This window comes from Hemicordylus capensis, chromosome 3 (assembly GCF_027244095.1).
Source record: "Hemicordylus capensis ecotype Gifberg chromosome 3, rHemCap1.1.pri, whole genome shotgun sequence".
Classification (NCBI taxonomy): Eukaryota; Metazoa; Chordata; class Lepidosauria; order Squamata; family Cordylidae; genus Hemicordylus; species Hemicordylus capensis.
The window spans coordinates 358,635,573-358,652,615 of record NC_069659.1 but is presented as its reverse complement, the minus strand read 5'-3'; positions in this window follow the sequence as shown (position 1 = coordinate 358,652,615).

The following is a 17,043-nucleotide window of genomic DNA, read 5'->3' as shown; positions in this document are numbered from 1 at the left end:
AAACATCTAAAACATCAAGTAAAATCAACCATCTGCTGTACATGGATGATCTGAAGTTGGATGGAAAGTCCCAGTCAGAAATCGAATCACTGCTAAACACTGTCCGTATATTCAGTAGCGATATAGCAATGGAGTTTGGACTAGACAAGTGTGCTGCATTAATAATGAACAGAGGGAAAATAAGAAAAACAGAAGGAATAGAACTGCTCAATGGAAGCAAGATCAAGAACCTGGAAGAGAAAGAACCTTCCAAATACTTGGGCATTCTCCAGGCTGATAACATTGCACACACTGAAGTTAAAAGAAAAATTGGCAGTGAATACATCAGGAGAGTTAGAAAAATCCTCAAGTCCAAACTCAATGGTGGGAACACCATACAAGCCATAAACACCTGGGCTATACCTGTTATCAGATACACTGCAGGAATAATAGACTGGACCCAGGCAGAGCTAGAGATGCTAGATCGTAAGACCAGGAAAATCATGACCATCAATCATGCTCTGCACCCCCGCAGTGATGTCGATAGGCTCTACCTCCCTCGCAGCTCAGGTGGAAGAGGAATGCTGCAAGTCCATCAAACAGTAGAGGAGGAGAAAAGAGGCCTTGAAGAATATATAAGAGACAGTGAAGAAGATGCACTTCAAATGGTCAATAACGCAAAACTATTCAACACCAATGAAAGAAAGCAGGCCTACAAGAAAGAACAAGTCAAGAACCGAGCAGAAAAATGGAAAAAGAAGCCCCGGCATGGTCAATATTTGCACAATATAAGTGGAAAATCAGACATCACCAAGACCTGGCAATGGCTTAAGAATGGCAACTTGAAGAAAGAAACAGAGGGTTTAATACTGGCTGCACAAGAACAAGCACTAAGAACAAATGCAATAAGAGCAAAAGTCGAAAAGTCAACCACAAACAGCAAGTGCCGCCTTTGTAAAGAAGTAGATGAAACAGTGGACGACCTAATCAGCTGTTGTAAAAAGATTGCACAGACTGACTACAAACAAAGGCATGACAAGGTAGCAGGGATGATACACTGGAAAATCTGCAAAAAATACAAGCTACCTGTAGCCAAAAATTGGTGGGACCATAAAATTGAAAAAGTGGTAGATGTAAAAGATGTAAAAATATTATGGGACTTCCGACTACAAACAGACAAACATCTGCCACACAATACACCAGATATAACTGTAGTCGAGAAGAAAGAAAACAAGTTAAAATAATCGACATAGCAATACCAGGGGATAGCAGAATAGAAGAAAAAGAAATATAAAAAATAACAAAATACAAAGATGTACAAATGGAAAGGCTGTGGCAGAAGAAGACCAAAATAATCCCAGTGGTAATTGGCGCCCTATGTGCAATTCCAAAACAACTTGAAGAGCAAATAGCAACTTCACTGGGAATAGCCTATATTTTGCAACAATATCTATAATAACAGCAACAACATTGACAATAAATTCAGCCATCCCAGGTCCTTGGGAAGGACTCGATGTCTGGATAAAACAAACCAGTCAATAACACCTGTCTGACTGTGTACACAAGAAATAATAATAATAATGCCCTTTAGCTTGCATCTCCTTCAGAATGGAGGGGATGCATTCACATATCAGCCAGATTTACCCCGATGTCCCTGTGAACTATCAGGGTGAACTTCACACAATTCGGGTTTTTCATTGAGCGTTAGAGTGCAGCCCAATTTATCCTGGATTTTTTTAAAAAATTCACTTTTTGTGTTGGGTTTTTGGGATAACTTTGAGTTTGCAATAAAGCCTCCCAGAAAACCTCCACAGCAAAGCCTGCTGTGTGGAGAACTCACAGTCATGGGATAAGGGGACGGATTCAATTATGGATTAGTAACTGGTTGAAGGACGGGAAACAGACGGTAGGAATAAATGGAGAGTTTTCACAATGGAGGGAAGTCAGAAGTTTGGCATCTCAGCAATCTGTAATGGGACAAGTGCTCTTTAACTTATTCATAAATTATCTAGAAGTTGGGGTAACTAGCGAAGTGGCCAAACTTGCAGATGACACTAAATTAGGGTAGTGAAATCCACAGTAGATTGTGAGAAGCTCCAAAAGGATCTCTTTAAGCTGGCGGAGTGGGTGACAAAATGGCAAATGTGGTTCAATGTGAGCAAGTGTAAAGTGATGCATATTGGGGCAACGCCTCCCCCCCATATTTCACATATATACTGATGGGGTCTGAGCTGTCAGTGACTGACCAGGAGAGGGATTCTGGTGTTGTGGTAGACAGCTCATTGAAAGTGTCGACTCAATGCGCAGCTGTGAAAATGTCCAATTCCAAGCTAGGAATCAAAGGGGACTGAAAATAAAAATGCTAATGGATCTGTTAATAGATGGTGTGGGACCAAATAAGATATGGAGCTGCCGTGTAGCTAGTCAGACCATTGGCCTGGATACTGCGTTTTCTGTCTTTTATGGAACATAGGAACATAAGGAGCTGTCATATACTGAGTCAGACCCTTGGTCTATCTAGCTCAGTATTGTCTACACAGACTGGCAGCAGCTTCTCCAAGGCTACAGGCAGGAATCTCTCTCAGCCCTATTTTGGAGGTCTTCAAGGAAACGGGACGGAACGGGTGCCCTCATACTAGGGAATTGGAACATTCCCCTTCTCGTAATCAGGTTAGTAAACCTGTATGTCATTTATGCAATGCTCCTGCATAGGAATAGGGAGGGAAGATGCGACCAAGAGGTTCACGCAGGTGAGACAGTAAATCTCTTCTGGAAAAGTTTGTATGGTTATGTGCAAAAAGACAAGAGTATCTCTTCTAAATAGCAATGGGACAAATTGTGGAAATGGACATTGGAGGTAACCCACCCCCCCAATTACCTGATGTGCCTTGAAATCCCCCACCCTCGAGTTACAGTACTGCCTGCATATACTTCATAACCTTGTGGGTTTCCAAATCCTTGTGTGTAAATCTTTGTAGATATATCATGTACAAACAACCACTTTGTATATAATTGTGCTTTGGCAACGTACTGTATGCTTTGGTAGTTTGTTGGTTCAATAAAAAAAATCTTGTCCTATCCTGGAGATGCTGCCAGAGAGGGAACTAGGAACCTAGATGCTCTTCCCAGAGCGGCTCCGTCATCCCCTGAGGGGAAGATCTGACAGTGCTGCTCACACTTCTAGTCTCCCATTCCTATGCAGCCAGGGCGGACCCTGCTTAGCTCAGGGGACAGGCCCTGCTTGCTTCCACCAGACCAGCTCTCCTCCTGCCTTGAAGTGGAGGGAGGGGGGTGGAGTCTCCTTGGCGCAAAGGGCCCCCTATTCCCGGCCCAGCGGGGCTCTTGTGTCTCCAGGTGAGCTGCAGCAGCTCTCTCCGCAGCCCTCTTGGAGGTTTCCTGCACCTGAAGGGCTGCTGCAGCAGGAGGAGGCCCGGACTCGTGCCCAGCGGGGGGCATGGCCTCTTCCGAGCGGCTCACTCCAGGGAGCTCCCTGGCCCTTTTCCTCCGGGCTCAGGTGCAAAATGCTCGGCTTTCATGAATAGGCCTCCTTTCCCCAAGGTGGGGCCTAGGCAGGAAATCCCTGGCGCTGGTGGCCCGTCTGAAACCAGAACTCCGTTTAGTGCCCATCACCCTGTCAGTAGACGGATTCCCAGGTCAAATTTCTGAGAGGAAAAGAAAGCCGGGCTTAGTCCTCACTGAGGACTACATACAGATACCTCCTCCAGAAGGATCAGGCTGTATCCGGGCTGGACCCCATCAGAAGGACGGGACTCCTGTGATGTCAAGCAAAGACACCCCCTGCATGGAGGGAAAGGGACAGGCCAGGCAAATGCTCCCTGACATGCTCGTTTTCTGGATCCAGATAATGATTTTGTCTTCAGATATGTGAGCGCCCCCCCCCCCGTCTGAAGTGGTCCAGGCCAGACACCAGCTGACCAGCTGAGGACCCTGGAGGCCTTTGTGAGCAAGGAGGGCTCTCGGCCCCTGGGCCCTTTGTCTGTACAGCCTTCTTTCTGCTTCAGGGATCTGTGCCCCAAGAGGCCGTGAGGTCAGAAGCTCGGTCCCCACAGCACATGGTCTGCCGGGCAGGTGCGGCGGGGGTGGGGGGTGGGGGGATGCCGGATGCCGCAGCAGAGCCGCAGGAGCCAGGGGGGCACCGAAGGAGGCGCAGCGGCCTCTGCTTCCCAACAGCCTGGCGACGCCTGTTTCTCCTGTCCTGCCCCACCCCTGCATTAAGGAAAGCAGCCGTGCTGCCTGCAGGCTGACCATCCATAAGGTAGAGCTGTGCGGGCTTAGGAGGCTCTTGTTGACGCAGCCAGGCTGCCGGGAAGCAGAGACTGCTGCGCCTCCTTAGGACGAGCTGCTGGTGCTGGTGGGTGGGGGACCCGGAAGGCAGCAACCACTTCCCAGCATCGCAGCCAGTTCCCGAGTCCCAACTGGGACACGCTACAGCAGCCCACCTTCTTCCTCCTCTGTTGGCATTCCAATAACATTCTTCTGTAATTAATCCAGGAATTCTGCCTGGATGATTCACACATAAATCCATTCCATCCACAGGACGCCTTAGTTACTTCTCCACTTACAACCAACGTCAAGTCAGGTGTCTCCTTCAAGGAGACTAGATGTCATTCAGGCTCTTGCGGTTCTGTGTCTAATACTGCTTGTGGCGGCAAATTATTATCTATTTTAGAAGAGAAATTAGATCCTTCCTCCAAGGAGCACAAGAGTGTCAAACATGGCCCTTTCTCCCCCACTTTTATCCTCACAACAACCTTGAGAGGTAGGTTAGGACAAGAGAGAGCAGCTCTCCTGCAAGCACCCAAGGGAACTTCACGGCCAAGCGGGGCTTGGGACCCAAGCCTCCCCCTCCCGTGTCCAGCACTCTCATCGCTACACCACACTGGCTCTCTTGTTGGCTTAGGTGGTTGCAGGAGGGGGGGGGGGCTGGCTTAGCCATGGGCCTGAAGCAAAGAAACAAAGCCTCATCCCAGCCCTGGAGGTTGGATGCTCCAGCCACGAGTCCCGGGCAGGAGCTGGACCCCTGAGCAAGTCTGCTCTTGCCCAAAGGTACCCGCAGCAGTGACAGGCAGTCTACTGTTGGGATGTGATACTGGCTGTGTGAAATTGCTGCCTCCTTTCATGAGTAGACCCCTGGCCGGGAGGCGAAAAGCCACCTCCCAGCTCCGGGGGTCTCCCCAGTATCCCCTGCGCACTTGCGCAGGGCATACTGGGGCTTGCGGGGGTCATGCGGCCCCGCTCCCCCCACACCCTGCCAGCTCCGACACGGAGCTCGCAACCGTGTGGGCGGCCGATCCGGCCACCCAGGGCTCCCTGCCCGCTCGTCTGCAGGGAGAGCGGGCTTAGCCCGCTCTCCCCGCAGTTGTTACAAAAGCGAGTCTCACAGATCGTGAGACCCGCCTCATTGTCAGTCTCAGAGCAAGCTCATGTGAGGGAAATAAATGCTGAATCGTCCCTGCTTGAGCTGCCTGGCTAGGCTTCTCCTAAAACTATTCTGTATTAGCCGTAGGTTCAAAATGCTGCTGCCACCACCCCTCTTATTGACAGAGCTTGAACCTCCCTGGGCTGGGGGTGGAATCCCAGGGAAAACTCTATTTTGTTAAATACAAAAATATTCTACGTGCAAGCCTACATGTAGTGAGAAAACCAATAGCTGCTGAATGTTTGAAGATGTGTTAACACCAGAGAACCCCCTGCATGGGCCCTGCTTTTTCCTGAGTTAAAAACCAACCCAGAGAGGCTTGTAAAAAGAAAAGAACTAAAAAACCCCAGTTTTATTCAATTACTACAGACTGCTTCCATCTTAGGTTTTCTCAGTTTTTAAATACAGTTAAAAAAATACTTAGTAGGTTACAAAAATAGGTTGTCTGAGGAACATTTAAATGTTTATAGAGTCTTTTGCAAAGCCCTAGGTAGGATGGGCGTAGGCTAGTGTTTCTTATTTTAACTACGTTTCAGGGTTAGGGTTAGGGCTAAGAATAGAACGGTATCAGGAACATGCAAAAGTACACACACCAAAGAAATAGAAATTCTAGCTCAAACTCTTACTAAACCACTTTCTCCTGCCCTAAACTTCCAAAGTCACAAGCCTTGGCTTCCTTTTTCCTTGAATTCATCAAACTCTGGTTGAGAATAAAGCCCCTGCAGTTCTATCATCCAAAAGCTACAGTCATTCTCCTGCAGCCAACCTCCATAGCCACATGTCCTCCTATAGTGATCAGCCAACGCTCCCCCTAAAGAATTAACAGGGAGTGAACCCTTGTCTCGACTGACAGACTGGTGAATTCCCGGGCAGCCAATCAGTACACCAGGTGGATGGGACCTGGAGACTGGTTGCAGGGAATTCTGGGAATAAGAAGAGAGAAGCGCGTGCAGAAGGGCTTAGTGAGGGGCAATGAAGTTTGCTTCCTCATGGTCGAAATGGCATGGAGGTTTCTCTCATGGAATAACTCTGTAGATCTTTAAACGAAAGGATTGCAGGCAACTTGTTTCTCTTCAGGAATTAGGTGAGTTCAAGGAAAAGAGAAGTTTAGTCTAGGGAAAAGTTTGTTTAGTCAGACTTTGCATTCATATTTCTATTTCTATGGTGTATGTGCTTTGTATATACCCGATACTGTACTAGTATTGTTTACCTGCAACGTAATTAAAATAAGAAACACTAGCCTATGGCCAATCCTACCTGGGGCATTGCAAAATACTCTTTAGACATTTAAATGTGCCCCAGACAATCTATTTTTGTACCCTACTAAGTCTTTTAAACTGGATTTAGAAGCTGGGAAGGCCTCAGACGGAAGCAGTCTGTAGTAATTAAATAAAACTGGTTTTTTTTAGTTCTTTCCTTTTTAAAAGCCTCTCTGAGATGGTTTTTAACTCAGGAAAATGGGGGCAAAGGGGGATTTTCTTTGGTGCAAAATGCATCTTGATGAGAGCTTGGCCAGATTAACAATTTAACTCCACGTGCAGCGGGCTAGGGAGGACAATTGGACTTATACACTTGCTTGTCAGCAAGGAGGAAAAGGTGAACAGGAATCTTTGATCAATTCTCATTCAGAGTAGCCTATAGGAGAGATCTGGTGGCAGCCTTCTGAATCTATCGATATTGCAGAAAGGTTTTAGGAGAAGCCTAGTCCTGCAGTTAAGCAGGGATGATCCAGCATTTCTTTCCCTCACATGAGCTTGCTCTGAGACAAAGGCTTTAATCTGCCACACCTCCTAATAAGCACCTCCAGCCTAGTTTCTTTCTAACAAAGACTTTCCTGGCAACAGCTCCTTAGGTCCCACCCACCTGGTGTGCTGATTGGCTGAACCCTGGAGTTCACCAGCCTGCCTGCCAGTCAAGACAGGCAGCCTCTCACTCTTTAGAGGGAGAGGAGGCTGATCACTACAGTTCCGTTTCTGGGATCACAGCGGCAGATGGGCATGAAATGGTACTTGTCAGCTCTTCTCATCTGGGCCACTGGTGGTTTTCCAGGCACATGGGTCACAAAACCAGTCAGGTGACTGTTGGGGAAGGACTGGCTGCCCTGAAGCTGGTACCCCCCAGGCCATTCTAGCTGCCCCGTTCACTCCCCTTTTCTGGACTCATGGAAACAGAGGAGGTGTCTGAGCTGGAATCATGGCCTGAAATTGCCTCTTGCCAGAACTCCCATCTTGGAACCCACGGCCTGCTCTGCTGGCACAAGAGTAGCCCAAACAGCTGGGTGGCAGCACTGTTTGACAGGCGGGCATGTGTCTGTTTTGGGGAAATGGCCAGGGATGGCTACCTGACAGGATCTCAGACACAGACCACCAATGGTTTCACAAGCCCAAGCACACCAAAACCAGGCAGGTAACAACTTTGGACAGGTGAACTGTCTGAAATTCCTACCTGTCAAGCTAGGAGCATAGGAAGCTGCCATATACCGAGACTGACCATTGGTCCATCTAGCTCAGTGTTGTATACACAGATTGGCAGTGGCTTCTCCACGTTTGCCGGCAGGAGTCTCTCTCAGGCCTGTCTTGGAGATGCTGCTGCCAGGGAGGGAACTGGGAACCTGAATGCTCTTCTCAGAGTGGCCTCATCCTCTCAGGGGAATATCTCGCAGTGCTCACATGTAAATGCAACCAGGGTGGACCCTGCTTAGCAAAGGGGACAATTCATGCTTGCTACCACAAGACCAGCTCTCCTTGCAGATCTGCTTCCTGCAGATGGGTCTGCCAGTTTGTGGTTATCACCCTAATCTGCCAATTGAAAGGGAGGATCCTGTCTCTGATGATCATTGTTAGTCTGAACCCACCAGCAGGCCCAGCACGGGAGGCGAGACGAGCATTGTGCGCAGCGCAGACCACGGGCCCCCTCATTGTGAAGGGCCTCTCTGACGGGGTGCTGCCGCCATGTTTGCTGCTCCTGCCCCCAGTCAGGTTGGCTGCTTCTTGACATGCCAGTCAGGGGCACCTACCCACGAACAGGTTTACTCGCAAGTTAGTGCTCCGACCTGCCCTTGCAAGCCATGCTGTTCTTAGTGCTGCCTCTTTCTAGGCACTGCAAGAAACAGTGCAGGGGGGCAGAAGCACTTTTGCTTCCCAGCAACACAGACACGGAGAGGGGAGCCTGCTTGGGATCATGCGGTGCAGGCTGCATCAGGCGCTTCTGGGGCACCAACCTGGCTGCACCAGAAACTGCAGTGGGGCGGGAGGGGCCTTCGTTCTGCCTGCTGCTGCAAGAAGAGTCGGAAAGGGAAGGTCTGGACAAGCCCTGCTGAGCCAGGAACAGAAGCCCCTCAAGAAGAAGATCCCGCCCCAGAGCCAGCCCAGCTGGGGAACGAGGGGGCAAGGAGGAGGCAAAGGCCCCCCCCTCCGCTCTCTGCGGCTCCCCCTCCCTTTCCATGCAGATGTTGCAAGCAAGCTTCCTTGCCCTCCCTCCCCCTCCCTCCCCCCTCCCCAGCAACTGCTTTCCAGCAAGTTATTTCTGTCAGCTCTTGCCAGCCGCAGAGACAAAGGCCCAGGTAGGGCGCCTCGGCATGGGCCTGACCTTTCACATCTTCGGACAAATGTGCAGCAGGCAGGAGAGGGCCGCACAAAAGGGCCCCGGGGCTGGACAGAGCAGTGACCTTGCCTGCCACGGCTACCTGCTGCTCTGCTACAATGGAGAGCCCGGCCTGGGGGAGGGAAGAAGGGCCTCTGCGCCTCAGGTGCCTGGCAACCAGGGCGCGCTTCCTCCCTTCTCCCCAGCCGACGGCTTCCGAAGCAAAGGCAAGCCCCTCTCCGATAATCAAGAAGTAACAAATGCCGGAGAAAGGCCTTTGGGAAGCGTCGTGTCAGCCTGGCACGCAGGGGGAATGGCCACATCTGTGCGCCTCTCTCGGCAGAGCCTGCTGCTGCAGCTGTGAGGGGGACTCCGTCCTCCCCTCCCCCCCAGGCAAAGGGGCAGCCCCACCCACTGCTGGGGCAGGGCAAGGATCCAGAGCCCTTTCCAGCGCGACTGGACCAAGCACGAAAGCTCCTGCTTGATTCAGGAATTGGGAAGAGGCTGCGGGGGGGGGGGGTGCTGGGAGCAAAGAAGAGCCCCTGGAGAACCGAGGGCCACCGAGGAGGAGGAGGAGGAGGAGGAGGAAGCCCACCTCGGTCTCCACCTACTGGGAGCAAAGGAAGGGAAGCAACAGGCTTCAGAGAGAATGCTGTCGAACAAGGGTTTCTTTTGACGGCCCATTTGCAGAGAGACCCATGCGGTGGTGCGCCAAGAACCCTAATCCGCTTAGCTTAGCAACACCCTGGGCGCTGGGCGTCTAATAGGAATGTAATGGAGACTTTGTCTCAAAGGCTGAATCAAGAGGCAAAAGTTCTTCGTTCTGTCCTTGAACTCCAATTTGGAGAAGTGCATCTGAGTCCATTTTGCAACACTGCGGGGTCATCCCGAGCCTGGCTCTTGAGCAGAGGCCCCCCTCCCTTCCTCTAAGGTTCACTTCATTACTTGATTGCTTGGGCTGACCGGTAAGGTGCAGGATGGGCTTGCCACGAAAAGTGCCCCTCCCGCCCCCAGCCCCTGCTAGCTAGATGCAAAGCCTGTGGGGGGAATCTCTGCGACTTTCTCCCTCGGTGTGCTGGCTTCCTCCGGTCCCCAGGTGATCAGATCTTGCTCACAGGGGAAGCTCCAAGGCAAACACAAACTTCTCAGCATGGGGCAGAATGGAGACCAAATGAGAATTTGCCTTTGGGAATGACAAAGGCAGGGTCTGCTCTGCTGTGAGCTCCAGGCATTGGTTATAATTCCACACCTGCCTGTTGGCAGGCAAGACGTAATTTGCTCAATTCTTCATGCCCTTGTCCTGCAAAACTGGCAACTGACCAATCTTCAACATTAGAAGGGAGGAAGCCGGCCTTCCTGGGTGTGTGGAAAAAATGCCTTGTTGCCACCACTGAGAACATCTGGCAAGCAAGAATGGGAAAAGATTTAATTGGGCCAAGAATTATTCCTGCTTCTTCAGGCTCACCAAGAACAAGCGATTGTGCACACACATGCACATGCAAACACGAAACCTCAGCAAAAACACAAAAGACCTGCAAATGCCAAATTCACCATTCTGATTTTTGAGCCCTTTGGATGAAGAATCTGAGAAAGTCCACGTGAAAATGGGAGAACCTGACTTCAACTAGCCTGACATGGATCAGGAAAACTGACATTCGGGCCATGTCAAAGGGCCAAACTACACACTCAACAAGCATAATTCTGACCCTGCAGAATTATTTGTTTGTTAGCTAAAACGCAGGTGTGTGTGTGTGTGTGTGTGTGTGTTTGTGAGGGGGGGCACTGGAGTGATCGATGCTGAGGCCACAGCGTGTGTGTGTGTGTTACCCTTTTCTGCCACACCACAGTCCCAGTGGACCCCCTCCCCCTCCCAAGGCTGCTTTTAGCCCTGGAGGAAGGGCAGCTTCCCCTGGCACTGATCCTGACCCTCCCCTGTCTGCTACTTCGCTCAACAGACAAACAAACAAACAAATGTGCAGGCCCAAGCAAGCATTTATTGTGTAGTTTGGCCCAAATAAACAAAATGTCTTAAGTAAACTTGGACCAGCTGCTTATGGGAAGGGAACGCTCAACATCATCCTGGGAGGTGCCCAGGATCTAGGGTGAGATGAGTGGTCAAACCCCATTGGAGGCCACCTGACCGCAGGGCATAATGTCTGCAAGATTCACAAGGTCTCTCCAAATTGTCCAGAAGAAATGGCAAACCATGCAGGTCCATGTAAGTGGAAAGTGAGGCACACGCCAGGCCAAAAACCCCTAGTGTCACATACACACAGGTTGTGACACAGGGGGTGGGGAATGGAACTCTGCCTCTGAGCAATCAGGCTCTCCTTGGAAAGGGGACGGGGAGGGTGGGGAGTAAACATGCACGAGCCAGTGTGTGCCCAGCGGGGAGCATAGAGGCCTCACTCAGCCCATGTGCACGTGGTGGTGGTGGCAGGCCCTCTCAGCTCTCGCTCTCCTGCTCGCGCATGTCCTCCCCCCTCCTCCTCCACACAAGGCCACAGCTTAATCATCTTCAGGTTCTTCCCTCCTGTCTCTGGCAAGCGGGGGGGGGGGCGACACAAGCAGCCCGCACACGCAGCCCACACAGCGCACACTGAGTCCACACAGCACAAGGTGAGGGACAAGGGAGAGAACGGGAAGGAGTGCTCCCTTTGGAGGTACCGTGCTCCACACTTGGCCTTTGTGCTTTGGTCCGCTCCCCACCTCTCCTCCCTCTCAGCACCTCATGCCTCACGCTCTCTCTTCTGGGTGGGCATGGAAGAGACCAAAACTAGGTAACACTCACATACAGCATGGAATAAGCAGGCACAGAAGGCGGGAGAAGCAGCTGCTTGGCAGAAAGAAAATCCACAGCAGGCTGCTTAGCTTGCCTGTGGTCCAGGACAAGCCGGAGAACTTTGGGCAACTCGTCCTGGAGAGGGCAGGGGGGGTGGGCCTTGAGGCTGTGGGCCAGGGGACAGTGGTCCCCCCTTGCCCAACGGATGCTACACCCCTGGTAAAGGACTGTAAGCGGTGCAGAAAGGGACAGCCAAAATGACCAGGGCTAGAAGACCTTCCTTACAAAGAAAGGCTACAGAGTTTGAGGCTTTTCCCTTTAGAAAAAGGGCAACTACTGGGAGACATGACAGGTTATTAAATTATGCATCATGTGGATAAAGTTGGCATTTCCCCCTCCCTCTTCTTTAATTCTAGACCTAGTGACTGACACGATGAGAGGAAAATTACTCAGAGCAGTCCCATTGAAAAGAAAAGAGCAAGTTAGGCTTTGCCAAACTTGTGCTTTTAATTTCAATGGGGCTACTTTGAGTAATTTTCTTCATTATGTCAGCCAGTACTGTTTCAGACAATGATATATCCCAGCTTTGGCACAAATTACGATGGGAGAGAAAACCAAAAATCCACACAATGTTCAAGGGTATCATCACCAAATATTCTTAGTGCTGTCTGCAGGCAGTCTGTGGCAATCCACGAAAAAGCTGTGAGTTTTTAAAGCTACAATAAAAGGAGTTTGAAAAAACATGACCTTTTCATGGATTCCAGCAGATGGCACCAAGTATGTTATTTGATGGCCTTGAACATTGCGTGGATTTCTTGCTTTATCTCTTGGAATATAGAGGCTGGAATATATTACCTGCTGGAAGAGCTCCCAGGGTCACACAAAGACGGGCAGTCCAGGGCAGACCAAAGGAAATCCTTCCTCACACCTCACCTAATGCGTGTCTGGACTCACTGCAGGCCGGTGAAGTAACAGCCACTCACTCAGATGGCTTTTAGATTCCAGAAATTCATGTGGGAAAGACGTATTAGAGGCAATTAGACATACTTGAGAAATGGAACCTCCCTCTTCAGCTGCTGGGAGGCTTTGGTGGCAATTGCCTCCAGGTCCTTGTGAAACTCCCCAAAGGCACAACGCTATTCAACTGTGGCTCATGCTCTAGAATCTAGTCCATCCTTCAAGTTCCTATCAGATTGTCATCCCCCCAGCCCCAGAGACAGAGGCGGCCCTTCCATGAGGCGAGGTGAGCCAGTTGCCTCAAGCAGCAGATTCTTGGGGTGTCATCCGAGTGGCAGGTTGCCTCCCTGCTGCCACTCAACACCTCACTTGCCTCTGGCCACCAGAGAAAGGGAAGGGAAGGAGCAGAGGCTGTCCGCTCCTCTGCCCAGACAGCGCCATCGTGTATGCCACAACTACCCACCCTTGCAGGCAGGGCCCAGAGCTGCACCAGGAACTGCGCCTGGCCACTAGGCCCTGCTTCCCTCACCCCTGCCCATGCATCAACAGTGGCTCTGCAAGGCTGGCTGTCAGCCTCCTGGCTAGAGAGTGTGCTGGGCTCGATTCTGAAAGCCGTGAAAGAGGCTGGACGGAGAGTGCCACGCTTCAGGGGCAACCCCCAGGTCCTCACATTCCTGGCCAGAGAGAGGGAAGGAGTGAGGGAGATGGGTTCCGGGCCTACTGGTTAATACTGCGGGGGGTGGGTGGGGTGGCTTTGCTGAATAGGCTTTACTTGTGAGTAAACCAAGAAGGATCATGGCCATTGCCATAGCCACTGCCAAACAACAGCACTGTATTAAGTGCCAGGGGAAGATCAAGGCCATTGTATGGAGGGAGAGAAGCCCTTCACTTGAGGCGGTGTCCTGACAAATGCCCCCCCCCAGGCTGAGCCCCTCCCCAGGTGAAAAGGCTTCTCTTTCCCAACTGGATTGTCTAGATGGGCAGTGTGGGGGAGGGCATAAAGGTCACAGCTTGGGGCAAGGCAGGAGGGGGGCCTGCAGCACACACGACCACTGGAGCTCTGGAGACGCCAAGGGCTGCTTGTCCAGGCCCCAGCAGAAGGCCATTTGGAGCTGGCGGCCGGTTTGCCTCGATGCCTCCTCCGGGCACAGTGCAGCCCAGGAGATTAAAGCCCACCCCCCACCCCATTGCATTCTTGGCTCTTGTGAGTGCTCCTTTCCCGCCCGTGAGGACAGACAGACAGACAGGGGTTGCTTGGGGCTGCTCTGCCCAGTGGCATGAGGCTGGCTGGGGCTGAGCCAGACGGGCCAGCCACCCCTGGGCTGCTGCCTGCCTCTCCTTCCACGGGGGGGAAAACGAAGGAGGCAGCATGAGCTTGGTCCCTCCCAAGGACAGGTGAAGCCAGCCGTGGTGCAGACAGGCCCTGGCTTGGGGGTTGCTCTTCCGCAGCTGCCAAGTTGGAATCCCCAGGGACTGGCCGCTGCCCTCCTCCTCCTCTCCCCCCCCCCGCCTCCACCAGAGTCCAGGTGAGGAGGACACCCAGGGCACCAGGACCCTGCTTGGCTGGTGAAAGAGGTTTTCTGCTCTGGGTGCTAATCAGTGGGAAGAATCCTTCTCAAGCGCTTCAGATGGCTCTGTAATGAGACCAGCCTCAATGAGGCCACATTGTCCGCAGGGGACAATTAAAAACTCCCCCTGGCCCCATTAGCAGCCCCTTTCTTTCCAGGAAGGCACCCAGGCCCTGAAAGGGACAATGGCAGGAGGGCAGAGACACCACAGAACCCGCCTTTTGTTTTGTCTTCCTTTGAACCTTCTCCAAAGGCCCGCTCCAAGGGGGCGGCCCTTTGACGTCTTTTCAGCAGCGGCCTGGGCCCAGAACTGCCTGTTGTTTAGCAACACAGAAATGTGACCTTAATTGACTCTGCTCCTGCGTGAACTCCGTAAATCACTCCCGCCGCCAACTGGCAATTTGTGACGGAGACCTGCTTGGGGGGATCTCGGAGGAGCAAAGGCTTCTGACCAGGGCTGGACCGGCCCTGTGATGCCGCAGAGAGCAGGAGCATCCACGGCTGCTTCCTGACCTCAGGCTTCACAGGCGCGTGTGGCAGCCAACAGCCTCCTCCATGCAGAAGCCGCTTCAGGAAGAAGGAGTGGCTGAGGAACTCTGTGGAGCTGCTGCTTGGGGCGTCAGAGTAGCAACCAAGCTCCATGCCTCAGCAGCACGCAGGAAGAGGGTGTCCCTGGCCAGTGGCGCTCACTCGCTTCTCATGGAGGTTTGGGGAATGGCACGGACCATCAGCAGGACACACTCGCTCCCTCAGCCCCAGCAGAGAGCCACACAGCTGGCAGCAACACAGAGAAATGGAGCAACAGATGCCCACAGTCCATCCTGCAAGCCCCTTCTGTTCTGCCACACACTCTCACACATGGCCCCAGAGCCCTGCAAAGAGCCCCCGGGGCTCAAAGAAGGCAGCCCAGCTAGCCCCATACAGCAGAGGCCTCTGACCACCACCTCAGGTCACTGATGAGGAGCAGGCCCAGCTGAGGAAGTCCACTCACAGCTGCTGGGGGGGGGGAGGGCTGAGGGTGAAGACCACCATCCTATGGGACCAAGAGGGGTCCTTTGTTGTCAAAAGGGAGGGACAGCAGCAGAGAGTTGGGTGGGTCAGGGCTGGAAGGAGTTTTCCATTAACAAGGATGCTGGAGGATCAAAACATGGGTGAGCCCCCCCCCCCCCCCCCCGTCCATTGCTCAGCCCTTGGGTTAGCATCATGGATCAAGCCCAAGGAACCAGAATGGACAAGCACATCGCCCCCCCCCCCCCGCTTCTTTATTTCCTCCCCTGATCTGGCTTCGTCACCCAGGACAGTTTCTGCCTGTGTACCTGGTTGATTGCTGCTGCTGCTGCTTCTATTGCTGTGCTAGTACCTCTTTCACCATGTAGTCTTTCCATCCAGATCAGGACCATCCTTCAGGCTTTGGAACTTGCCTTCACTCTGGCTTCCATGGTCTACAGGAGAACAACTTTTTCTCTCCAGTGGCCACCAGTGAATATCTTCGGAATTGGAGGAAAATGAAAAGAGCCCAAAGCCATTGGTTGATGAGGAACATCAACTCTTGTCACTTCCTTTAGCCTCCATCCCTAAAGAGCCGGTTCATGAACAGGTATATGTTCAGTATCCTTTGCTGTGAAAATGGACGCAAAGAACTCATTTAGCTTCTCTGCAACCTCCATATCCTCCTCAATAATCCCTTTCACTCCCTCATTGTCTAATGGTCCAACCGCCTCCCCGGCAGGATTCCTGCTTCTGGGGTATTTAAAGAAGTTTTTGTTATTTCGCTTGATACTTTTGGCTAAATGTTCCTCAAACTCTCTTTTTGCCTCCCTTATTGTCACCTTGCATTTCTTTTGCCAGAGTCATTGTTCCTTTCTGTTCTCTTCATTTGGACAGGCCTTCCAATTTTGGAAGGAAATTTTCTTCCCATTTATAGCTTCCTTGATGGTACCAGTTTGCCATGCTGGCATCCTCAGTGGTACCTTTCCTCCTTTTGGGTATACAATCTAACTGGGCTTCTAGTATTGTGGTTTTGAGTAAACTCCATACATTTTGGAGCGAAGTGATTCTCCTGATTTTCCCTTGCAGCTTTCTTTTCACCATACTCCTCATTTTGGAGAAGTTTCTTCTGAAATTCAAAGTGTCTGTGTTAGACTTCCTTGGTGATTCTCTCCTCACAAGTATGCTGAATTTGATCTCACTATGGTGACTGTTCCCTAATGGGTCGATGACACTGACATCACGCACCAGGTCCTGGGTGCCACTCAGAATTAAGGCCAAGGTCGCCTTCTCTCTGGTCAGTTCCACGACCAACTGTTCTAGGGCACAGTCATTCAGCGTATCTAGAAATCTGACCTCTTTGTCATGACCTGACTGTGAATTTACCCAGTCTATGTGTGGGTAATTGAAGTCACCCATGATTACAGCCCTGCCTCTCCTTGACGCCTCCCTGATTTCCTCCTCCCAGTCACTCCCAGTCACTGTCAGCATTTTGATCCGGAGGGCGATAGCACATCCCCAGTAGCACGTTCCCTTTCCAGCCTTGTATTGTCACTCACAGGGTTTCTGTGGAGGACTCGGGTCCACCTAGGTTTTCTAGCCTGTTAGATTCTCTGCCTTCTTTAACCTACAGTGCTACTCCACCTCCAAGGCGCCCCTCCCCATCCTTTCTGTAGAGTTTATACCCAGGGATAAGAGTGTCCCACCGGTTCTCACTGTCCCACCATGTTTCTGTTATGCCCAATTCA